This window comes from Atractosteus spatula, chromosome 26, assembly GCF_055471065.1.
Source record: "Atractosteus spatula isolate fAtrSpa1 chromosome 26, fAtrSpa1.hap1, whole genome shotgun sequence".
NCBI lineage: Eukaryota > Metazoa > Chordata > Actinopteri > Semionotiformes > Lepisosteidae > Atractosteus > Atractosteus spatula.
The window spans coordinates 511318-535098 of NC_142731.1; the positions used below are offsets into that span (position 1 = coordinate 511318).

Genomic DNA, 23781 nt, shown 5'->3' on the forward strand with positions numbered 1-23781 from the left:
GCCTTTATTCGGCATTTTCTGCTGTGGGGACTCGAAAGCACGACCGAGGTCGCGATCCTTAATGTCGGGTCCTCCCGAAGTCCATTTATTTTGAAGATGTGTGTTTTTTGAGGGGTGAAATAAAGCACATGGTTGCAGCAGACGAACAGAATCCCACTCGCTGACAGCGCGGCGTGGCCGTCCTGAAGTACGAGCTGTGTAGCGGAGGGAGCAAACCCCGGGTGGGTGCCTGCCCCCCCAGTGACGGCCGGCCGACCGGCGAGGTGCCCCGTTTGATAATGAGACCCCAGGAGCAGCGGCCGGCAGTCCCCGGGTTCAGGGCGCAGACACGCGTGGAGCTGCCCGAGCAGCGTGGGTACAGGGGTACAGCAGCGAGGTCCCCCCTGAGCCCAATACTTTTCCACTCATGGAAATACTGCGCGTGGTTTCAGCAGAGACCTGCGGGGGTTCCCCAGAAACTCGCACAGAGGAGTAGGACTGTGGTGAGGACTGCTCACCAGAATCACTGCACTGTTAGCCGTTGGCGATAATGGGTTACAGTGTTAAACAGAAGAAACAGAATAGGGTCGTCTTCCTTGGCGTTTTTTTAAAGATGTTTAATTTTGAAGATTTTCCTGTTCTTCTCCCAACACCATATACAGTCATTTCTCGTGACTACTTTTTGAAGTGACTGCGAACGGTATTGTATTCGCTGTTATTTGAATGTGTAATTGCATCGTGTTTTTTTTTTATTTCTAACCTTACATGAAGATAATCACGCATTTAGCATGAAAAAAATCCTAAACCAATATTTTAACCTTGGACAAAGCTTTATAGGTGCGATTTATTTAGCAGGATTTTTTTAAAATCCTTTGTTTACTAATTTTCTTTTGATATGTCCTTGTACGCGATACAAGGACATACGAGATTTTTAAAATAAAACCGTGTAATACTTGTGATACTTGTGCCTATTTTGCTTGCAGCAGGAGCTGGGCAGTGTGTAGGCAGACCCCAGAGCAGAGGCAGTCTGGCTGTGTGGGTGTAACAGGGCAGGGAGGGCAGGTCTTGCCCGGTGGGCTACTGGAGTGGGTCAGAGGCTCTCGCTGGCACAGCTGTAGTGACTCTCCTGAGCTTCTGTGCGTTCAGGCTCGGCTCTTAACGACTTTATCGAGTCAGTTATTGACCCGCTCGTTGTAAGTCGTCTGTCTCCTTTCTCAGGGCTGCGCGGCTGTGGTCTTCAGGAGTGATGGGCACTGCTTTATAGTGGATACCCCCATCATGGCACAGGACTGGTCAGCCGAGACGTCCGTCCACTGACAGCCCTGAGAGGCTCCTGTCCACTAAAGCTTCCAAATCCACAGGTTCAGATCAAAACTGTAACACACTGTGAATATCTAGCAATTTATTCAAATAATTCCCTTCCATTCTTCATTATTCAAAAGTTTTTTATTGTGCTTAGAAAATGCAGCTTACTCGTGGATGAGTTATTTTTTAATTGCTGGACAGACTTTTCTTGCTGTTTTAAGGTCCTGCTTTTTTGGAAAAGGGTGTAAAAAGGTGCTAAACTTTTATGTTAAGCACCGATGTTCATGTAAAAGGGTGCTTAAGTTTGCCTCAGTGATTCTGCTGACAGTAGGTGGGTGTTTGTGCCAGCGCTGGGGTGTGTGTCTCTGTGTGTGAGCGGGCGCGCTGGGTCTCAGTTGTTCCAGGGGAGTGTGGTGCCACTGGCCCTGCAGGTGTCTGCTGTCCCGCTGAAGTCCTGGGCGCTGTGACCTGACCAGCCTCAGAGGTGAGCCAGCGCCGGCATGTTAATGCCTTCCCACGGCTCTTTCCGAACCAGACTTTGTCAGGCTGTTGTGTGTGTGGTTTGGCCGAGGGAGAGATGTGCGACTCCCTCCGGAGGCGGTGTTCCAGTTGGTCTGTCTGTATCCCGATATTGGGTTCTGTTCCCTGAGAGTCCAGACCCGGCCGAGCTTGAGACCTGGTGTGTCAGACACACTTGTGAAAACTAGACCTGGTGTGTTATTGTGTTTCATGTTATTTTGTGTTATTTTGTTTTTAAAAGCTAAAAATATACATATGAATATACAAGGGGAATAACAGCTGTACTACTGCTGTGGTGAAGCATAAAGGGTATTAACATACAGTATCAATTTATTTTGTGTCCGCTTTGTATATTTTCATTCATTAAATGCATTAGGCAAACTGCGTTTGCTACACAGCTGTGGTTGAAAAGCATCATTACTGTGAGCCTCAGAACAGTTATTTCAACGTGGAGACGTGGTGCACAGTAATTCAATTTGTGTGCTATTAAGTGCTTGCCTGCCATGTAACAGGCCCAGAGTGTATAGAGCCAGCTGTTCTTAAGTTAATGAAATGTCTTGGGGAATTTCTCTTGAGTGGGACTCCTGGTAATTAAGGAATGTGATCGAATGGAAGTGGAATTGTGTCTTGCTGGGTCAGCGCTCTCTCAGGCTGATTTTCTGAATTGCTTTTGGAGAGGAGCAGTGTGCTCAGGCTGGGCAGGTGTGTGAGCAGTGTGCTCAGGCAGGAGTATGGACACAGGGCAAGTGAGAGGCTCAGTGGCAGCACTGTGAGCTCAGCCAGGTGGCAGAGGAGCAGCAGGACTCAAGCAGTCGCACAGAGGAAGTGCAGGGAGTAGGTGGCTGTGTTGCTCTCTGAGAGGCTCATGACCACACTCAGCATCTGGAAATAAACAGAAAAGGTCTCATCTCGACAAATAGTTTGTGGAAGTGTTGCTTTCTTGTTTGCTTTTAGGTGTTGTGGAAATGCTCACTCATAGTCTGGCGTGAAATATTATGAAGCTGCATGATGTCAAGGCGATGTAAGTGTGGCCTTTTTTTAGGCAATGATGGGATTTAGCACCTTGATATTTGTGTTTACTTTGTGGAATTAGTGCTTTAATTGATTTTAAGTGGTGTGCTTCAGGGACCTCTTCTTTGGTAGATGATTATGCCAATGCTAAGTGCCACAATCTAGTTGCCTTTTTGCAAAATCTAAAGTGAAAATTAGTATTCACTGTATATAACATAGCCTTTTGTTATCGTCCTGGCATACACCACCAACCACGTTGTGCCGTTCTAAATCAGATGGTTTTGAAACAGATGGAGGACACATTAGACTGCTGGACTGTTTGTTTTAGTACTTTACTAGGTCATTGTCACATTGTGGATGCTGTTAGGAAGATTGTATATGTCAAGCAGGAGGACAGATGCAGAAACAGCAGTGATCTGTCCCCAGCAGCAGGGGCACTTGAGCGTTGATCATCGTGGGGATCGGTGCCGCGGGCTGGCTGTGATGGGTGATCTTGCCCAGCTTCTCCAAGGCAATCGCATGGGAAGAGAACAGGGGAAACGTTTCGCTGCTTTGTGATAAAGGCAGAAATGGAGAAATGCTACATTGGTGTCAAGTCCTGGGAGATTGCAGCCCTTGAGCGCGCCTAATGGGGGAAGGATATGTGGGGAGGAGCTCAGCACTTTGAGGTCGGAGGTGTTGCAGCGAGGAGGCAGAGCAAGAACGTCGCAGGGCGCTGTGCCTGACCGGGTCGTGCTTGTCCGGCCAGCCCACACCGGGCTTCTCGCTCTCCTTCGGGCTCCTGGAAGACACTCGTCCTCAGCCGCGCCGCTGAAGGAATCGGCTATTGATCACTGTGAATCCGCGGAGTTAATCCCACCGGAATTCCTCCCGTTTGTCATCCTGGCTCCAGACAGACGGTCGTGTGGTCAGAGGGTTGCTGTTGAGTCGGTAAGAAACAAACAAGCAGCACTACTAAGCGTATGAGAACAATCTCTTTAATTGCCAGAGCTTAGGGAGCACATACTGCTGTTCCAGAATCCCTTATCCTGTGCGTTTCCACTTCCTGAGCAGTTCGGACTAGTTAATGTTCCTAACAAGTTTGTTTTTGCTGTCCCTTTTAATCATGCAGCTTGAATGCAAGCTCGCCTGTCCTGTCAGTCCTTGCTGTGTTCATTCTGTGGACGACACTTAGTAAGAAATATGTGAGCCTTGCGTGAAGAATGAAAGCACGTGTTTTCAGTAGAAAAGAAGATGGTCATTTTTAGTTACAAGCTATGTCAATTAATGAGTGAAAGTGGGAGTTATCAACAGTTATCAGTTGTTCAAATTCCTCGTCTGCTCCTGGCGGGATTTCAGCCGGAGAAGCTGGCGCAGAACAGCTTACCGTTTTCTGACTGTGAGTGAAATTCTGTTGTAAAACATCCAAAAATGTACATTTTTGAAAAATATGTATTTTCCATTCTAAGCCAGTGTTCTTGGCTTGACATTCCTTTCGCATTAAAAAGCACGCGGGCAAATTCCATGACAGGGTCTGCTCCCCACCCTCTCCAAAACCTCCTTGCGGAAGAGAGCGAGGCCGCTTGCAGTTTCAGGGCGTAATCACATCCAGCTGTTGCTTTGACAGGCACTCTTTACTGACGTATGGCTGCCTGCAGCTCTTCCTCTGCCTTTAACTCACCGTGTCAGTCTTGCCAGACGCACCTATAACTCAGAACTTGGATGAGTCTCATAGCTCTTGTCAGTGGTGAAAGGTGCACTTTAGAGTGCACTCCTTTGTAAGAACAAATATTACATCTCAAGCTTTTTTTAGTTTAATGCTGAAATCTCATCCTCTCATTCCTCGTGACACTGAAACAGTCATCAGAACCTTTCAGTGCCATTTCAGGGCTTTCTGTGCATGAGACCAAAGCATCTGCTTCTCTAAATGGTGTTTGACCGCTAAAGTTAGTCGATTCTGGGCTTTGATTTTGTTGTTGTGAAGCGTTTTGTCTGAGCACAGTTTCCCCTCTCCCATCCATGCTGACTTACAGAGTGTGTGCGATGGAGAATTGAGCTTTGGTCAAATTAATTTAGTTGTGTCCTAGCAATGAAGCCCACTGTTGTTTGACTTCTCTAGGAAAAAAAAACAGTACATCAATAATACAATGTCTGACATTGCCCCAGCCTTAGTTGTCTCTTCTGAATTTGTCCAGCTGAGCTCATAATGGCTTAATTTGATCTCTTAAGTTACAGACTTGTGTTGGTCATGAGGTCTTTCATTCAGAAAATTCTCCTCACCTCTAAATAATTTTAACTTTAACTGAACTTAAGATTTGTTGAACTGAAAATATTTTTAGGAGCTTAAACCTCTTTCTAGTGAAGCAAGAGTGTGTACTGAATGCAGATCAGAGCTGAAATAAGTGGTTTAGAGCGCAGATGGCATACTGTGCAGTATTGCTGTATGCCACTGAGACGTCCTCGCTCAGCCCAGCTCATGATGGGGGCATTGCAATTAGAAAGCACAAGCTGTCCAGGTTCTGTTTCCCATTGCTAATTCCAGGGAGCAAGGCGGCTGATTTTGTCTCTATTTAAATTTGCTGTCTCTTCCAAACCTGTTCACCCTTTCCTGTCCCCGGTAGATGACGTGTTGCATCTGGCTAATCTGGGAGAGCTGTGAGCCTCTGTGCAGTGCGACCATGGCTCTCACCTCGCTCATCCCAGGCCTGTTACAGCTCGCTTCTCTCGTCCCCTCCCGCGGCCTGGGGACGTCTCTGGCCCCATTCCAGTTCAGAGTGTGCTTTACAGGCTCGTAAACGAGTGCTCAGGAGCTGGGAGGTGCTCTGTGGGTCAGTGTCAGACTGACACTCAGGTTCACAGAGTAGCTGCTGGAAAGGGTTGATTCATCAGCACATTGTAATAAAAAATGAAGAAGGTGACTCACCTGCTTTTCTCTGTCTCTAAAATAGTCGGGAAGGAAAATGTCATACAGTAGACGCTCAGTGTATGGACAAGCTTTTATAATAAATAGTTGGATTCTGATGAATGGAAGAAAAAGATTCCCAGGTGTCGTTATTTGGCAGAGCTGTGAATGTTCGCCCAGCTCCAGGGAATGTCACAGACAGCAGAAGGGGAAGGCGGAGTGGAATCAGCCACTTCCCCAGTGGGAAAGTCACTGCGCGATTCAGGCTGGTACGCTGAAGCAGAAACAGACGTAGATTAAAACTGTCTTGTGTAATGAAACTCTAATCAGTTATGGCAGGTCCCGTGCTCCGCTTCTGCTGGGTTAGAGCAAGGCCAAGCAATGACAGTGGCATCGGAGCAGTGTTTATATCTGAATGATATATGTCTGGTGAGCTTTTGTCCCAGATAGCTTTTCAGGAATCCTAGCTGTGTGCATGAACACAGCTCCGGTTTCAGGATGCTCAGCTGGTAGTGGTGATTGTACAGGTGTGTACTACTGGGCTGCTGCTGTGACACTGAACCATTGGCGAAGAATGACAACAGTGTATGTTCTTCACAGAAACCAGACTTCCCAGTTTCCCAGCAGCCAGTCCAAGGGCTCAGTGTACAGTTATTGAAGGAGTTTCTGTATGTGTGCATGTGTGATAAATGCATGTTTAAAAATGCCCTTGGGAATAGAAACAAGCAGAGGCCGCTTGAGGCCGGGCGCTGGCGTCCCACTGCGCTGCGAGGTCCGGGGGCACCGGCGTCCCACCGCTCTCTGAGGTACTGCCTCGCAGGGATGCTGCAGAGGAGAAATACTGTACCCAGCATGGTTTCAGAGGCCTGTGAGTCACAGCTTTCATTTCCAACGGGTCTGCTAACAAGTGTGCCCTTTCCTTGATGCTGGAATATCACTGGAAAGAAAGAAAAGCAGTTTTGCCCTGCTGATCTCAATGCAGTATTGAGCTTTCTTATCCGAGACAAGGACAGTGTGCTTCCTGTGCTGCCACTCTATGATTTGTTTCTGCTCGTCTACCTCCCGACCCTGACGAGTGTCAGCCAGTCCCGGGGGCCCTCTGGCACCGATCCGCATCCTCACACTTCCGAATGTGAATTTCACACTCTCCGGATCTCTGGCCGGTTCCCCGAAGGGGATGAGGCAAAGGGTTCAAAGTGAGGTCACGGTGCCCCTTTTGTTAAAAGAGGTGTGGGTTTCTGATTGTTACTGACCTATTGGCCAGCTTCAGAGCTCCCTTGCTGCCCCCATACCGCTGACTTTACACGTGCAGTGCTGTCCTCTGCAGGGCAGTATCACACAGCGTGTCCTTGGAGGCTGTTTCAGTGCTCGAAGCCCTCCTCTCTGCTGTCAGACCTGCAGGCAACGCTGGGCTTGGTGGGAACCAGAAGCCGGGAGGTTGGGCTCCCAGGCCTCACCCGGGCAGCCCAGTCTGCCTCGGACTGCCAAGGACAGAAACAGGGTTTTCCACAGTTCAGCAGTTCTGTCGGCATACACAGGGTATCGGTCCCAATGACACCGGCAGTGCCTTTGAGAGTTCTGAATACTTGAATCTTGCAGATTTACTTTGAAGCTTAACCTCCCAGGAGGACGTTTTTACTGTACTGTATGTTGTAGAATGTTTTGGAAGGCATCCAAATTGTGGGGTGACCAGCTGAGCCAGTTCTCCATATTTAAGAGGTTGTTCTTCAGTTAATTTGTTGGACGCTGGGTGAGACCTTTCAATTCTGCTGCAAATGAAGTGGACCTGCTCGCCTCCAGATTGCTCAAGCACAGCTGCAGGGCTTGTCCCCCCCCAGTCCTGTGGAGGTGGGGAACTGCCATAGTCTTCATCAGTGTAGGAGGGATATGTCAAGAGTTCTGGCCCATGGTGTAGCCATGAGTGCTACCATCTCCACTCATACACGTAGACCTGCTAAAATCTCTTCTCGGTGCAGCAATGTATAATTTACATTTTCTGGGTCATCACTCAGCTGGGTATAAGAGCTGATTCCAGCCTCCTGCACTTTCTAATACAACACCTAATCTCTAAGGGAATGTTACTTTTCACAGCAATAAATATCCCCTTATCAAAGGCAATTGCTTTCTTTCTCCAGCAGCCTTAGTGCAGTGAGGATTTAATGTTTCACCGTGACACTGTAGAGGCTGTGGCAGCAGTATTTCTGTTCCTTATTTATTTTCACACTCTGCTCAAGGGCTGGAAAGAGATGCTGTCGGCGTCAGCCATAAGTTGATTTATCACCAGGAACACGCAAATAAACAACATGAGGGGATTGTCATGTTGAGTCTCCAGGACTGCAGACCCCTTCGACTCAGGCAGCTTCCTCAGCGTGGTGTGACAGCCTCCATAGCCTTTGGGTTCCCCGATACCTGCTCATGTTGTACACAGGCGAGGTAGACGTTAACACAGTATTACACACAGTGGCGTGATCACACACATAACACCCGTCCATATGACTTCGTCATTCTGTGTTCCAAAAGCTGCACTTTGGAAGACAGCAGAAATGCTGGGATATTGTGCGGAGTGAAAGTGGAGACTCTAAATCAGGGCAGATTTTATTCCCACCGCCTTTTATAAGACCTTATTTGGAACATTTGTTTTTGCAGCACCAAAATGACTTTGGTGTCCTGGAAAGGTTTCAGAGACTGTCTAGAATAATTACCGGTTTAAAAGAAAAGTAACATACAGACAGTTTAAAGGATATGAATCTGTTTAGTATTGACCAGAGGGAATTAAAAACTTCAATCAAGTGCTTAAGGATCCTGATGGGTATTGACAAAGTCGACACAATGGACTCCTTTAGTATCAGCAATGAAACAAGGACCTGAAATTAAGGGGTGATGTATTTAAGATTGAAAACAGAAGGCTCCTCTTCGGAAAAAGAGCCGTGACTTGGAAGTGGGCTCTTTCAGGAAATGTCTAGATGCGATTCTGCAATCGATACGCCAATAACCGCCACACGAGTAGCATGGATTGAACGGCCCTCCTTTGTACTTTTTATATGTTGCATGTTTTTTCATTTGGCTAAATCTTCAGCTGTGCTGCATGCCAATCTATTGCCATTCCTCACTGAGGTCAGAAAGGTGATTAATATATATTGAGTAATTACTCATCAAAGCAGCCTTATAGATCCACAGAAGAGGGTGGTGAACCTCGTTAGCGCCATGAATGTAATCTTTCTGAGCGGCAGCTTACTGGCTCCGTGAGCACACCAGCAATTTATGGACATTATTTCCTGATGCAGTTTCACAGATATACGTTATGACTTATTGAGCACTTTCGTCACGGTTAAAATCCATCTTGGAGACGGACTGAAACCATTGCTGCATCTGCTGCTCTCTTGAAAAATACAGTAGGTTGAAGGTGAGCAGGTCTCTGAAACTGCTCAACAAGTCAGAATTTTCATTGGCTAATATTTTACCATTGAAAATACTCAGCAACTGTGAATCTACAGATGACTTTCTATGCAATCTATGGGAACATTTTTATTCAACACTGATGCCGTGGAGCCACAGCCAAACAGGTTGTAGATGATAATTTACATCACCAATTTCGAAAGATGGGGAAGAATTTCAGTGTTAGCAGTTAGGTTGTGAAAGTAGTTTTCAGTTTTTGGGGGATTAAAACGAGTGCCCGTGAGGTCTCAAGGGACAGAGGTCTCTTAAATGATCAGAGTAGTTAATTCATCACTAATTTGCAGGTGCTCCCAATCTGCAGAAACAGGTGTCCTGTCTGACTAACTGGATTGAGGTAGTAAACTCTCTTCAGATTTCATGACAAAATGAGCACAATCTGCCTTTTCTTAATACAAAACAATTTCTGTGGTTTGGCGGCAGTGTGGAGCTTAGATCCTGGGCAGGGAGCGAGGTACTTCACTCAGACGGCTACTGCAGTGTCCAGCTGTGTAACAGATCTAAGTCACTTCAGATAGACATGTCAGACAAATTAATAATGAGAATCCTAGCAAGGCAGATGAGTGATTGTGTGGCTGAGACGATCCTGCAGCCTCCTCCAGTGTCCGGTGTGTGTTGTCTTGGCAGTATGCACTGTCATTGGTGTTGCATGTCTACTGTGTGCTGGCTGTATGTTAATCTATGGTCAAAGTGTAAAGAATGCTGTGGTTAGCCTGCTGCCCCCTGCTGGTGCAGGGAGTGACAGCCCCACTCAGCACAGTGACCTCTCCCCGAGGAAGAAACTGCTTCCTCTGCTTGTCCCTGTTTGCAGTAATGAAAAATCACAGCTTTTGAAGTGTTTTACATGTCATGCTTGTAACACAAGATCAAAACTAGATATTGTCCATTTTAAATTTGGACTTTCATCAATGATTTATTAGATCTACAAGGATGAAAATAGCTCATTGCTATAACCAATGAGTATAACCAATAAATCTTTTTGCACGCGTATTATCGTGGTATTCATCTGAAGGGCTCAGCCTGTGCAGATCGAACACTTGGCCTTGGCTCACGGAAGCTCAGCACAGTAGCAGCAGGCATGAGAAAAACGAGGGATAAAGCTCATGATAAACACGGGACAGGGGACAAGAGGGAGTGGAGCCGGCAGGCAGAGCTGGTCTGGGTTCCAGGGGTATGATGATAAAAAAAGTGAGAAGAGCTATTTGAACATGTTTGGTGAGACAGGGGCCCTGTCGCTGAGACTCCCCCTCGCTGGCGAGTGGTTCTGCTGAGCTCCCTCTCGAAGAGCTCTGCTCTATAGATTGGCTACATCACTCTGCTCTCCTCCTCACTGACAGCTTTGTGTGGTGAGTGTGAGCTATGGCCGCCGTCGCATCATCCAGGCGGGGCTGCACACTGGTGCTGGAGGAGGGGATCCCCATGACCTGTAAAGCGCTTTGAGTGGAGTGTCCAGAAAAGCGCTATATAAGTGTAAGTAATTATTATTATTCCTGTTTTGGATTCTAACACAACAGTTGACATGTGCTGTAGTCTTATAGTGTTATTGACAATGCTCTCTAGTAGTGTGGCGGATAGCACACCAGCCCTAAAACTCCAGAGTCCTGGGTTCGATTCTGGCCTTGGATATCTGTATGGGTGGAGTTTGCATGTTTTCTTTGTTTTTGAATGGGTTTTCTCTCACTTTCCACGGGCATTGTGGCTAGGTTTCATCGACTGTGCTAAAGTCACTTTCTCCACAGCCTTGTGATGGACCAGTGCCCTGTCCTGGGGGGAAGCAGTCATTTGCTCTCTGTTCCATCCATGCTTCTGGGTAGGATTCAGCTTGATATGGCTCTGCTATGACTGCAGAAGCGTTGTTTTAACTGATCCAGTAATACTGCAGTTCAGTTGCTTTTGATGAGGTAACAGGATGGCAAAGTTCCATTCCTCCAGTGCCTAATTCAGGGGTTCCGTCTGAATGCCATGGGTGAGGAAAGCCAGGAGCCCTGCGCCTGTTCAACCCCTTTTACTGTTCCACCCCTCGTGTCCGTGCAGAGCCCTCGTGTGAGGACTGTGCTTGTCAGCCTGTTCTGGACGTCTCGGGATGCTCACTCCAGAGTGTGTGACTTCACTGCGGACTTGTGCGCTCCGCACCACTGCCACCCCAGTCCACACTCTTGGGCATAGTGACACCCCAGGGTGCTGTCTAGCTCCTACAGAGTGTCTTTGCCCGTGGAGTCACACAGGAAACACTAATTACTCAGTTTAGTGTTTTAATTGACTCGCTCAGAGACCTGGAGCACTTGCGGGCCTGGCGCAGGGAGCAGTGATGGAGAACTGTGCCATGTGGGAAAGACACAGGGGAACAGCAGAGCGAACCAGTTAATTATCTTCCACACTCCACTGCTCATGGTGTCCTACCTCGAAGACTAGGCCAGTGTCTTTTTTCTACAAAACTGGCATGTTGTATCTTAAATTCCTATATTGAACATTTTTTTTAAATCTTAGTCTTTATTCCCTTCAGAATATAGTGACCATTATTCTCCAGTGGAGAGTGGAATGAGTCCCTTCCTCCTTCTGGTTCTGTGCTGTGCTGCAGTGATCACTGTTCACAAAACACAGAGACCCTCAGTCCTCTAGGTTTCTCTGCACAGTGCTGTGAAATAGGCTCTTACATGCTGTACAGTCCAGTCTTTGAGCATTCGGAATACAGGGTGAGCACTGTGTTGTAGATGTCCCTCTTGTTTCCTTTTAATAAACAAAAGGTCATCAGTCAGATGAATTCCCTGCTCATGCTGTGTGCTAATTTCATCCTCTGAATGCCCTACGCTGTTCAGTGACAGGTGCTCATATTTCTTCCACTTTCGTGTTTGACACTGATAAGCACACTTCTCCCAGTCCTGCAGTGCATGGTGTGGCCTGGGATGTTTTTTTATTTTGGTGTGATATATATTCCTGCTGCGTCGCATCTGTCAAGGTCAGGTCTCTGTCGCGGGGGCTGGCTGCCCCCCATCTCTCTGAGCCCCGCTCGGGGCACGCAGGCTGGGGCGCAGCTGATGATGGACAGATCCCCCAGGATGCATTCCCATATAACCCTTGGCACAGGCTTCTATTTCATGCTTTGCATTGACTTGATTTTGTAAAAATTGTGCCAGTGTCCCACATGACCCTCCAGTGCTCGTTTCATTAGCTGTTCAGGAAACGTCCCCTGTGAGATTTCAAGCCGTGGAAATGTTTTGTACTGTAAGTGGAATGACGGATGGTAGATTGGTTTCTGGAATAGCCTTGTTGTAATTCTGAAAGCTTTGTGATGCAGACCTCACCATAGCAGTTCTGAAGATCAGTATTTTACCTGTGATGTGACTGCATGGCCAGAGGCACTTTATACCCAATGAACATGTTTGTTGTGTACGCTGCAGAAGTGTTGACCCCAGAAGTTCAACTTGTGCAGTGTCCCCTTTATCTCAGCAGACATGAGCTCAGTGTGGTTTAGTTCTGGAGTAATGAGTATAAAATGAACTTGAATGCATGTCCTAAATCTGAGTTTTGAGATCTTGTTTTTTTCAGAAGAGCAAGTGCCGTGGGAGTCAGATCACTGTCTGACACGTGTTTACTCTTAATGCCGGGGGGGGGGGGGCAAAGACTTAAAGTACTGTACGCGTGCCAGTGGTAAATACACCCAGCAGAACGTCATCTGTTTTTATTCAGAAGAAAATACACATCAGAGTACAGTACAGTAAAACACCCTGTAGCCTTGGCGTGAAGCGACTGATCCCACCCAGACCAAATGCCTGAACGCAGGCGTGTGTTTCTCTACCTCGCTGGCACAGGCAGTGGACTGGCGTGTATGCGGTCAGCTGGAACGGTGAAGAAGGGTGTTTTTGCCATTGTTCCTGCAGGTCAGCATGGGAAAGGCCAAACCGCTGCTGTAAATCAAAGCAAAGAATGTTAAGGGCACCTGACAGTCCAATTCAAAACAAGCACAGCAGCACTGCCCATTTCCAGCAGCATGAGGCTGGATCTTATTAAGTCTCTCCCGCTTGGCGTGTCTCACGCTAGTTTACATTGACCCCCTCATTACTAGAGCCAGCAGAGCAACACAGAACTCATCTCTGCGTGATTCATATCGAGCAGCCGGGCAGAGGATATGAATTATACCTTTGTTTAACGGGAGGAAGACAGGCTGGCACACACTGAGCTTGACAGGCTGATATAAAACACCCTTAGCAGCTGTAGGAGAAGAGGAAACTCCACTGGCCCAGTATTGCCTGAAAGCAAACCTTCCTTAAACCTTAAACCAGTTTAATAGTAATAGATTTAATTTGTAAGTCCTCTTTGTATGGTAGTACACTCGTAATACACATAACTGGAATAAAATGAAAAAAACACAGTGAATTGGCTCAATAATACTAACAGTAAAACTAAATCAGGCCTGAAAGGCTTTGGTGGAAGTAGTTCTAATAAAAAGCCACCAGTTGCAGAATCTGTAATGTTGCACACAAGAAGGCTGTCGTTCACTCTGGTGTGCTCCGCTCTTTAGCAGTTGGACAAAGCCTGATTCAGCAGATCTCACAGGAAGTGCTGGGTTCTAATTAGTAATAATTAATTACGTTAATTATGTCACACTTGTCATTAGAAAGGATCCCCAAGCACTTTGCATATAGGAGGAGACTCATTTCACTTCACTCATCGCTGCAGTGCAGCCTCCAGCCTCATCTGCAGGGGAGGTGGTACAGTTTGCTTGGAAGGACACTTGTTTACCGATGTTCCTTCTGAGAAGATGTTCTGATATCCTGACATTGTTGGGCTTTCTAACTGACACTGAGAGGCGTTTACTTAACACTAAATCTGCCTCGCTTTGAAAAGCTAGCTATATTTGGAAGGACAGCGTATTGCTCTGAAATCAATCACTTCGTGGAGGTCTGTAACAGAAAGGGTATTTCTACCAATATCATTAACGTGTGTCATCTGCTCACCCAGGCAACATCTTTCACGGACGTTCAGTCCGTCTTCAGTCTTGCGGATAACGGCCTGGGAGGCTTCGTTACACAAGAGGACCAGGGTCATGTCTTTCACTCCTCCTGCAGTAATTAATATGCTGTAGTTTCCTGGTCAGTGGCTATTTGTGCAGGTTCTAAGCTAGTTTTGGCAGTTTTAACTCATTGCAAAAACCCTGAGCACCTTGTATGTAATTGGATGACTTGAGCTCTGTTTTTAAAACTGTACATAGCATGCTAAATTAACTATTGATGCAAAACATAGACGGGTTTGCCAGTGTTCTTTGCTTATAGTTAGTACTATTTCCCCAAGGTGTCATTCCAGTAATGATGACAGATCTCTAATGTTGATACAGTGATACAGGCTCATCTTCACACTTCCACAAGATTACAACACAGCACATTGAGGAATCCGTGCAAGGAGCAAACTTAGCATTTCCATTTAAGGAAGACTTGAAATACTAATGCTGGAAGGACGTGACTGAATAAATCAGATCTTTTAATGTCTTATTGTCGTCTTCAGAAAAGAACACTGGCAAACATCCCTTATTTTTCCGTGTCCAAATCTGGCGCTACCTGTGTTTCGCCACACTCTTTCTCTCCAGTAGCTACATGGACAGGGCAGTGGTAGGATCACCTGGGTGAGTCCTTTCTGCTCTCTGCCTGTTTAGCTTTGCAGATTATGAACTAAATAGGAATAAAAGGTTGCAAATGAGGGCTCAAGTAGCCCATCAGGCAGTAGAATCTCATCGAATCATTTTTTAAAAGAAACCAGGGTGTCTGTTTCAACAAGATACCTGGACAGCTTGTTCCACACTCCCCCAACCCTTTGTGTACAGCACTGCCTGCTGTTCTCGGTTTTAAATGCCCTTCCACAGTTTCCGCTTGTGTCCTCTGGTTCATGTGTCACTCTTTGTTCTCAAGTGGTAGCTTCACTGAATGCACCCTAGCAAGAGGCCTGTTGTCTTCTTTTTTTAACATCCTGAGGGTGGTGGACGATTTGATGTTATTAAATAATACATTCAACTTCAGTGAAAGGCCTGAAGGTCAAAACTAATTTACCAAAATTAGACGTTGTCAGAGCCTGGGTGAGTGATAGGCCTGCACTGTACAGCGCAAGTCTTCACAGCCACGCAGAGCAGGCTCACCGTTCCTCCCCACTCCCGTGCTTCTGCTTAAAGCAAGTACAGCTGCACTCAGAACTACTGGCGCTTTTCATCTTAACATTATGATATCTAACCCTAACCCTCCTCACACCTCCTCTCCACTCTCTCTCCATCACTGAGACAGACACACGCACGCACACACACATACCTCCTCCTCTCCAGTGTCCCCCCATCACTGACACACGCACACACACCTCCTCCTCTCCAGTGTCTCCCCATCACTGACACACGCACACACACCTCCTCCTCTCCACCGTCTCCCCATCACTGACACACGCACACACACCTCCTCCTCTCCACCGTCTCCCCATCACTGACACACACACACACACACCTCCTCTCCAGTGTCTCCCCATCAGTGACCCACACACACACACCTCTTCTCCAGTGTCTCCCCATCACTGACACACACACCTCCTTACCATTATCGATATGGAGGAGTGCTCAGTGTGTCTATAGGTAAAAAGGTAGCCTTGCGTTCAGAAGGGATGTGTTTTTTTATTATGTAGAGCGTCCAATGTACAGTATGACACTAATTTGTTCTGTACAGATTATGACATGTTCCTCAAGTTCTTTTAGTTCAGTGTTCTCTAACATCGAAATTTAACAGCTCAACACTTTGTCTTTATTTCCAGTTTCAGCACTGTGTTTTAATCTCAAACACAAAGCATAAGTGAGCAAAAAGGTCATTTGGATTGTTGTGGTGAGGCTCCCTGAGTATACATCATTTTTCATTCTTGCTAGTATGAGTGTTCTGTATTTCTCAAACCAAAACATTAGGGAATGGGACAAGTTTGGTCCCATTTTCCCCAATGTTGATGAATTGCATACTGTGATAAGAATATTGGCTGTTTACTCTAAGCTGGAGCTTGCAGGCCTTCTATCGTGGACTGTTATTTATCATTATTAAATTAATTCTGCTAACAGTGTAATTGGCAGAAAATCAGAGAATTGTGTGAAAATCAAATAATTTCAGAAGAGTCTGAATGTAGGCTAATGAGAGAACTCTCTCATGGCTTTCTGTCGTCAGTAATATTTAACATGACTGGTAAATTCTGGGTGACATGAGGGTGTGGCGCTTAGTGCTGGTGCCTCACAGCAGCTGGGTCCTGGCTCACGTCTTTACTGGGGTGTAGAGTTTGCATGTTTTCCCATGTAGGTTTTGTGCAGGTTTTTTCCCATTTCTCTTTTCCTTGCTTCCTAAGTTCCTTTGTGTCTCTACATTGTGCTTGTGGTTGCATGTCCCCTGTGATGGACTGGTGTGCTCCTGTTTTGTACCCTGTGATGGACTGCTGTCCCGTCCAGACTGTGCTCCTGTTTTGTACCCTGTGATGGACTGCTTTCCCGTCCAGACTGTGCTCCTGTTTTGTGTCCTGTGCTTTTGGGATTGGTTCTGGGTTGCCAGGACCCTCAGTATAAATAGCAATTTTCTGATAAAGGATTAATTGCTCTTAAATTATTAAAACAGACTAAATCCTGTTAAGCAGTGCTCCTCTACAGTGCACAGCAGAAGAACTGCTGTCTGTTCAAACCATACATCCTAGACATAAAGCATTCATGACTGGAACAAATTATCACAAAACAGGATATTTTTTGTGTTTGTCTCACATTGCAGCCCGGAGATATAGATCAGTCTCTCTGAGCTTTGTTATTCAGGATTTCCATTCCAGACATCAAGGCCAACGTGGAATCTCATTTTTTCCGAAATACCAGCATATACCAAATTAACCTCTTCTGTCTGCTTGAGGACGAATTGCTGTGATTGTGCTATGCATGTTTGTTCATAAATTTATCATAAACAGTAAATACGTTCTTTTACATTCCTCATTTGGAGGACATTTGCATGGGTAGATAAATTGAAAGTGGTATAAATTGTATCCTTTTCTTTTTTGTTAATATTAATTACAAAAGGACCTTAAACTCGTTAAAACACTGATAGGGGTCAAACCACTATGACGTGGCTGTTTTGTGTGGCTGGGCTTTGCAGTCCTGCTTGTGAAAGATACATTAATCTGGTATCTGAACTCCCCTTCTGAGAGGGTCACACGTCTGGAATTAGGCCAGAAGAAGCCCGTGTTTGCCTGGAATAACATGCTGAAAGCACAGGACTCCCATTTCTCTGCTTTAAGATCCTGCAGTGTTTCAACTGCTTTCAGTTTTCTAGGACATTTGAAATCATGAAGTATAACAGATCCTTAGAACACCTGTTAAAGCCTAAACAAGTCATCATCTAAGTGCTTTTTAAAAGTATGAAAGAAATGACTGATAAATGGGAACCCTCCATTAGTCTCAGAAAGCCACACCTTAGCTTGACAGTGCTTCACTGCCAGAGGTAATGGTATTGGAGCTTGTTCACACCAGACTGCTTTTCCATTGTGCACTTTAGTGTAACCTTCCTGTGTTGTTTATAGGGAATATCTGCAGCACAGGGAGAAAACCCAGACAGTTTGAACTGTATATTGTGCAATCTAGAGTCTTCAGCAACATTTTGTTCTCTATAGTTAGAGAGCACAAGTCTTATTAATATTATATTATATTTTATTTCTTAGGAAATTGAGTAAGACTTCTCTTTCATTACATTTCAGGATGATGGATATTGCAAGTGTTTGACCTTGTTGTAAAAACAGCTGTATACGGATTCAGAGATAAAGTTTTAAAAACAGCTTTGGGGTTCATCAGTTGAGCTTTAAGAACCTGTATCTTCCAAAACCCAAAACGGGTTTACTGCTGTGGAATGGGATTGTGATTCCCTTGCACAAGTACTACTAATAATAACCCCTTCCCTTCAGCCCTTTTATAGTAAAACTTACAATTCCTAACTGTTGACATTTCCCTAAGCATTACGCTGATGAAACAGAAGAGAAGACAGTCCGTCTGAGAAACACTGATCTGTGGTCAGTTAGACACTCTTATTAAACACTATTTATCTGTACGTGAAGGCAGCAGTAGCACATGGCCCTGTGTGTGAGGGTTCTGTTTGGACAGTGCTGAGAAATGTTTGACTAATGGACCTAACCTAAGCAAGATGTTTTTCTCAGCAGCTCAGCCTCAGCTGCCAAAACCAAGTTTCAACAAGCTGCCAAGACATTTCTGCACATGGGCAGGGTTAGTGCGGCTCTTGCTGAGCACAGTGAAGCCTGCAGGAGGCGCTGTCCGGGAAGAGCCTTTGGAGGAGAAGCATGAGAGAGTCTCTGGGGCCAGGGGCACACTAGGACACTGATGCCTGATGCCCAGTGGGCTCGGAGACAGAACCACGCTGGGAGTTGTGCGGATACCAGGAGGTGGACAGCTTGACCTGGCCAGAACATTCCCACAGCACACTTCAAGACACGAAGCAGCTCCAGGGCTGAACGTCTGGACACCTGGGGAACCCAGCACCCCGAACGCCAGGGACCACAGCAGGAAGGTCAGGGGTTGCAGACCCACACAAGCAATGTGTCCCTCTTGGGGATGAGGAAGGACGTTTATTAAATATTAAAGGGCAGTGGAAAATCCTCAAGCCGGGCTGTGATTTGAGTGTGTTGGGCACGTTTGAAAGCTTTTTATAAACAAAGCAAAACCAGCACTTTCTGCTGTGATAAGATGTTCTATCAACCTGTGAGTTTACTTTTTGAAAATATTTTGTTAGTGTAAGTAATTTTGTAGTCCCCAATTGCTGACTGCTCAGTTAACAGAAGCGGTAGTGCAGATAATGATCTAGGGAAAGAAGGTCTTGTTAACAGACTATAAAGTAACATGGCTGTTTGGGGGAAGAAAACTTTTCTAGCTAAAATCTTTTCTGCAGCCTCAGACATGATCATTTTATTAAAAAATTGAAAAGCAAAGTTACAAACCCAATTGGTCCAGTAATTCACCTGAAGTTCCTGGGGTTTCTGTCCTTACTGCTGGTTATAATTTAGGTGACTGAAGGTTAATGCCTGCTGTAGCAGAGTGAGATAGCCAGAGTCAGAAGTACGCGTGCTGAGCTTCCTTTCCCCTCTTTTGCCCAGTTTCTTGATGGAAATGATGGGCTGCAGTGTCTCACAGGGAGCGGTGAGCAGCAAACAGGACTGTTGTGTAACTGGGTGACCTTCTGGTGTCGGTCACGCCTCACCTCTTTAGCAGCTGCAGACAGGGACAGTAGCGGCTCTGCTGAGGTTCATGTGACCAGTGGTTTGTGGATGAACAAGACGAGTGCAGGAGAAATTTGGCATGCCTGCAACAATTAAAGTAGCATAAGTCAGAGTAGTGTCCTGTGTCAGAGACAGGAGGTTCCAAAATATCTCACAACGTACAGTAGAGTCTTGATGTTTGCAAGGGTTCAGTGTAGAGAACTGTCGCAAATAGCCCAGATCAACTAAAATAACCTTCAGCAATCACACACATGTAGTAATCAGTTAAAATAAACAATGTGAAGTTGTTTGTTACTGTATAGAAACAAGACCACAGCTGAGATGTAGTTAGGGGCATTTGGACAGGCGGTGGGGAGAGGCTCACTGGCTAGCTAGACCCGTGTAACGATCCCAGTGTGTTGCACAGCTCATTTGAAAGTTGTGCCTTTGGCTTGTTTTCATCCCATTCTGCTCTTTTTTCATTTAAGACCCCCTCAGCCAGACTGAATCACGAATAAGTGCATTATTAGTGAATGTCAAATTCTCACATCTTGAGACCCTATTGTAGATAGAAAGCAGACCAAAAGTGCCACTTAAAGGCATCACTATGTTGGATCTGGGTCTTTAAATGTTTTTAAGATACCTTTATTTTGTTTTTAATATCTTATTGACCTAAAATAAATATGTGCAAAGATACTACACTAAGAAAGTTGATAGATTAATGTTGAAGGTGCTGACTGCGAGCATTAAATTAATTTCTTTCTAATTGATTGTCTACAATGGCTCCCTCAGTGATCACGTCCCCCTGTCAGTCCAGTCATCCACAGCAATACAAAATGCCAATTAAACGTGAACTGAAGTGATTGATTAGAGGGCACATGAATGGGAGCGGGGTAGGGGAGCGTCATTGCTTTGTGCCCACATTTGTCAGTATTTCCTAGGCTGAGCTGCCTGCTGCTGTCCCTCAGCACAGTGTTCCTCCCTGGGCTGCCATCGATTTAGAGTGCAAGCAGAGGCTAATATTGAGTGCTGCGATACTGGCACAGCTCTCACGCACTTGCACACTGCTGGGGGACTGGCACAGCTCTGACACACTCACACACACTGCTGGGGGACTGGCACAGCTCTCACACACTCACACATACTGCTGGAGGACTGGCACAGCTCACACACACTGCTGGGGGACTGTCACAGCTCACACACACATGGCTGGGAGACTGGTACAGCTCTCACACACTCACACACACTGCTGGGGGACTCACACACTGCTTTATTCAGAATCATTCCTTTTCCCAGCCCTTGTTGCAAAAGTACAAAACCCCGTTTGCTTGAGTCTTTGGAGTGTCTCAGTGATTTTGGAGGCTGTGAGTGCCCTCCAGCCAGTGGCAAGCTCCCAGGCACCCCTGTCCGGCTGTGGGGCACTACAATATTTCATCCTTTCATTCCTTCGCTGGCGTTGCACACGCGGGTGCACATCGCGGTCGCCGGTGATGGAGATGCGCTGGTTCTTCTTACACACTTGGCGGGATTTCTGCTCCAGCTGCTGCAGCTGTGGCAGGGGCGGGCTGCTCTGGGCCAGCGCCAGTGCCAGCGCCGGCGCTCCGGGTCCTGCAGCTGGGCTCTGCAGCCCAGGGCTCGGCCCGAGGAAACTCAGCCTGGACAGCAGCAGACCTGGCAGGAACATGCCAGCTTCAGGGTCGCCTGAGGAGTTGCTGCACCTGTGACATTTGGGACCTGCAGCTCTCCGAGGTGAATTCTCAGCCTTGTGCTCTCCTGGCTCTGCTCTTGGATATCCTGAGAGATCTTAAATTAATAATGCTGTCTGTTGCTCCCTAAAGCTCATCAGTGAGCATTAAAACCAAAACTAAGAATTCACCTGAAAGAGTCTGTGTTTTAGTGAGTTGCTCAATATTTTCTAGCAACTGGCTATACAAATAGTACCTACTATACAGCTGAATTGTGTGACTATGAAACAAGGCCAAACAGTCATTTACCCAAAGTCTACAAGCTTATTAAATTCAGATTCAAAGGTATATATTGGTATGACCAAGGAATTACAGTTTTGCCAAACAAGATACAAATAACACAACATTTACAGTACAAACATATTGGACATTTATGTACATCACATAAAACTTTATTGGGAGACAGGTTCTCTGCCTGTTCCTCAGGCTGTGACGGGAGATCACATATGGGACTACAGCTCTGTTGAGTTTCTTAAGCCCAGTAAGATCAGATACTGGTCTGATACTGACAGTTGTAAGAATTCTGGGATTCGATTTGTTAATATAAGGAAAGAATGTTTGTTGAATCCCAGAGTATTTCTTACAGTGCAGCTGAATCTCTGCTTACAGTACATCTCTGTGTTTGTATTTTCCTGATGACAGTGGGAACATTTCCTGTCCTCTCTGGACAGCCTGGTCTGCCTATGTCATCCAGTTTCTCTGCCTGGGATGTGGTCACTGAGAATGTACTTTGTCAGGGTCTGTTCTTCCTTGTTGTCTCTTACCTTTGTAAGATAATCAGCTAGTATCCAGTTTGTGTACGTGTCCCAGTGGGTGAGGTACTATTTGACTTGTACTGTGATTTGGTTGGCTTTCTGTTGTGCTGTTGTAGCTGTGCTTTCCTGAGGCTGTCTGCTGTCAGTGAACTTCAGGGCCAGGGGCTCTTATCTGGGCTCAGCAGGGCCTTCTGCTTCCAGGAGGTCTGCTCACTGCTTTTGAGCTGTAATCAATATTTTACCGCCCTGTTCTGTATATTTATTAGCACTGGATATTGCCCTAATTTGGCCTTGCCAAAGTTGTTTGCTCTTTAAATTGCCTTCTCTTTGTGAATGTGGTCATCTATCTCTTTAAAAACAATTTCAATGAATGAGATGAGAACCATAAATATGCTTGACACTGTATTTGAAGATCAGTTGACCACCCCTCCATTATCACTGCTTGAAATTCTTGCTAACAGAAAGACCCTACACCATGATGTCATACGAAAGACAAACACTGCCTCAGTCAGCATGTTTGCACTTTCAGCCCAACACACTGACAAAAATAAATACTCAGGCAATAAATTGTGTAAACTGCAATTTCAATAATTAGGTTTAGTCCAGCTAACGATGAATCTAAATGGGTCTGACTTTAGAAAATAAGACTTAATGTAAAACATCCAATGTATTGCACTGTACAAATATGGCTGAGTTACAATCCCATGTAATCATCACACACCCAGCAGGGATTTCCAGTAATTGTGAATGCACAGGACAGACCAGTAATGAATGATGTGATTTTTTGTTGGCCTTCTGATATATTGTATTGTGGTCTGTGACAACAGCTATATTGATGCTGTTCATGTCAGTGTTTAATGTGACATCAGGAAATCTCTTTAATAAGACTGACCTGTTTTGAAAACTGTCCTGGCATCATTAGACCATTCATTAAATTGGTCAGATGTGCTGTCAGCAGTGCAGAGCAGGCAGACCCGGGCTCTTGAATGTCTTCAGTTTACTGTTCTTTCTGCTTTTTTATGACAGTTTTTAAACAACTTTATTGTAAAGAACATGTCTATCATTGATTGGTTGTTGGTTTCTTTGCAATATTTAGGAAAAATTCTCTAATAAACTAGAAGTTTGAGAATAATCCTGGCTGCTCATGTCTTTCTGGCATCAGCAGGGATTAGGACTCCTGGAAACTAAAAAGACACAAATGGGAAGGATCTCCGATTCTCACTGCCCGGCCACTCTTCTCCCTGAGCAGGACTGCCTGTGGAATCAGCCTCTGCCTGTCGCTGCGCAGCCGACACACTGACCCGTCACGCCGAGCTCCCGGCAGGCCGTGTTCGTGTTTCACCGATCCCCGTCAGGCTTGTCTGCGCCTCTCACAGGCGACACTCGGGCTGTTTTCCTCAGCCTCTGTGGGCGGCTGTCACACCAAGCCCCTGTGTGCCCCGGCCTCAGGCCTCGGTCAGGCTACACCAAGCCTGTCTCCCTGGGCCCCTGTGTTACTAAACATTTTTCTCTACTGATCTGTTCAGAGCAATCCAGGTGTTGCTCACGTGCAGTGTCTTGTTTTAATCAGACGTGGAGTTACCTCGGATGGAACTAAAGTGAATGGCTAGTTCTAAATTTTAATTTTAATAAAGGAGAGCTACAACGTTATTTTTCCAATTCGGGGTTGTAAAGAATTGGCGTTGATGAGTGCATTTCAAACCACAGTGAAACTACCACGCACATGTTAACGTGTACAACCTCCGATTTACAACACAAAAGAGACACCATTTCGATGTGGGCGTGTACTCAGCGCCATATTGCTGTCATTGCGATTCAGAACGAGGCAGCAAAACCCCCAGTGACACAAAAGCCCAATTACATTGTAAACTTGCTAAGACTAGCGAATTGGACCACTATA

General features: G+C 45.9%; 1 protein-coding gene across 1 annotated transcript in view; it reads left to right on the forward strand.

The window, feature by feature from the left end:
* The window catches only part of gjc1 (gap junction protein gamma 1), a 29915-nt gene that overhangs the window by 279 nt on the left and 5855 nt on the right, over window positions 1-23781 (forward strand). The gene's annotated exons all lie outside the window — the stretch shown is intronic.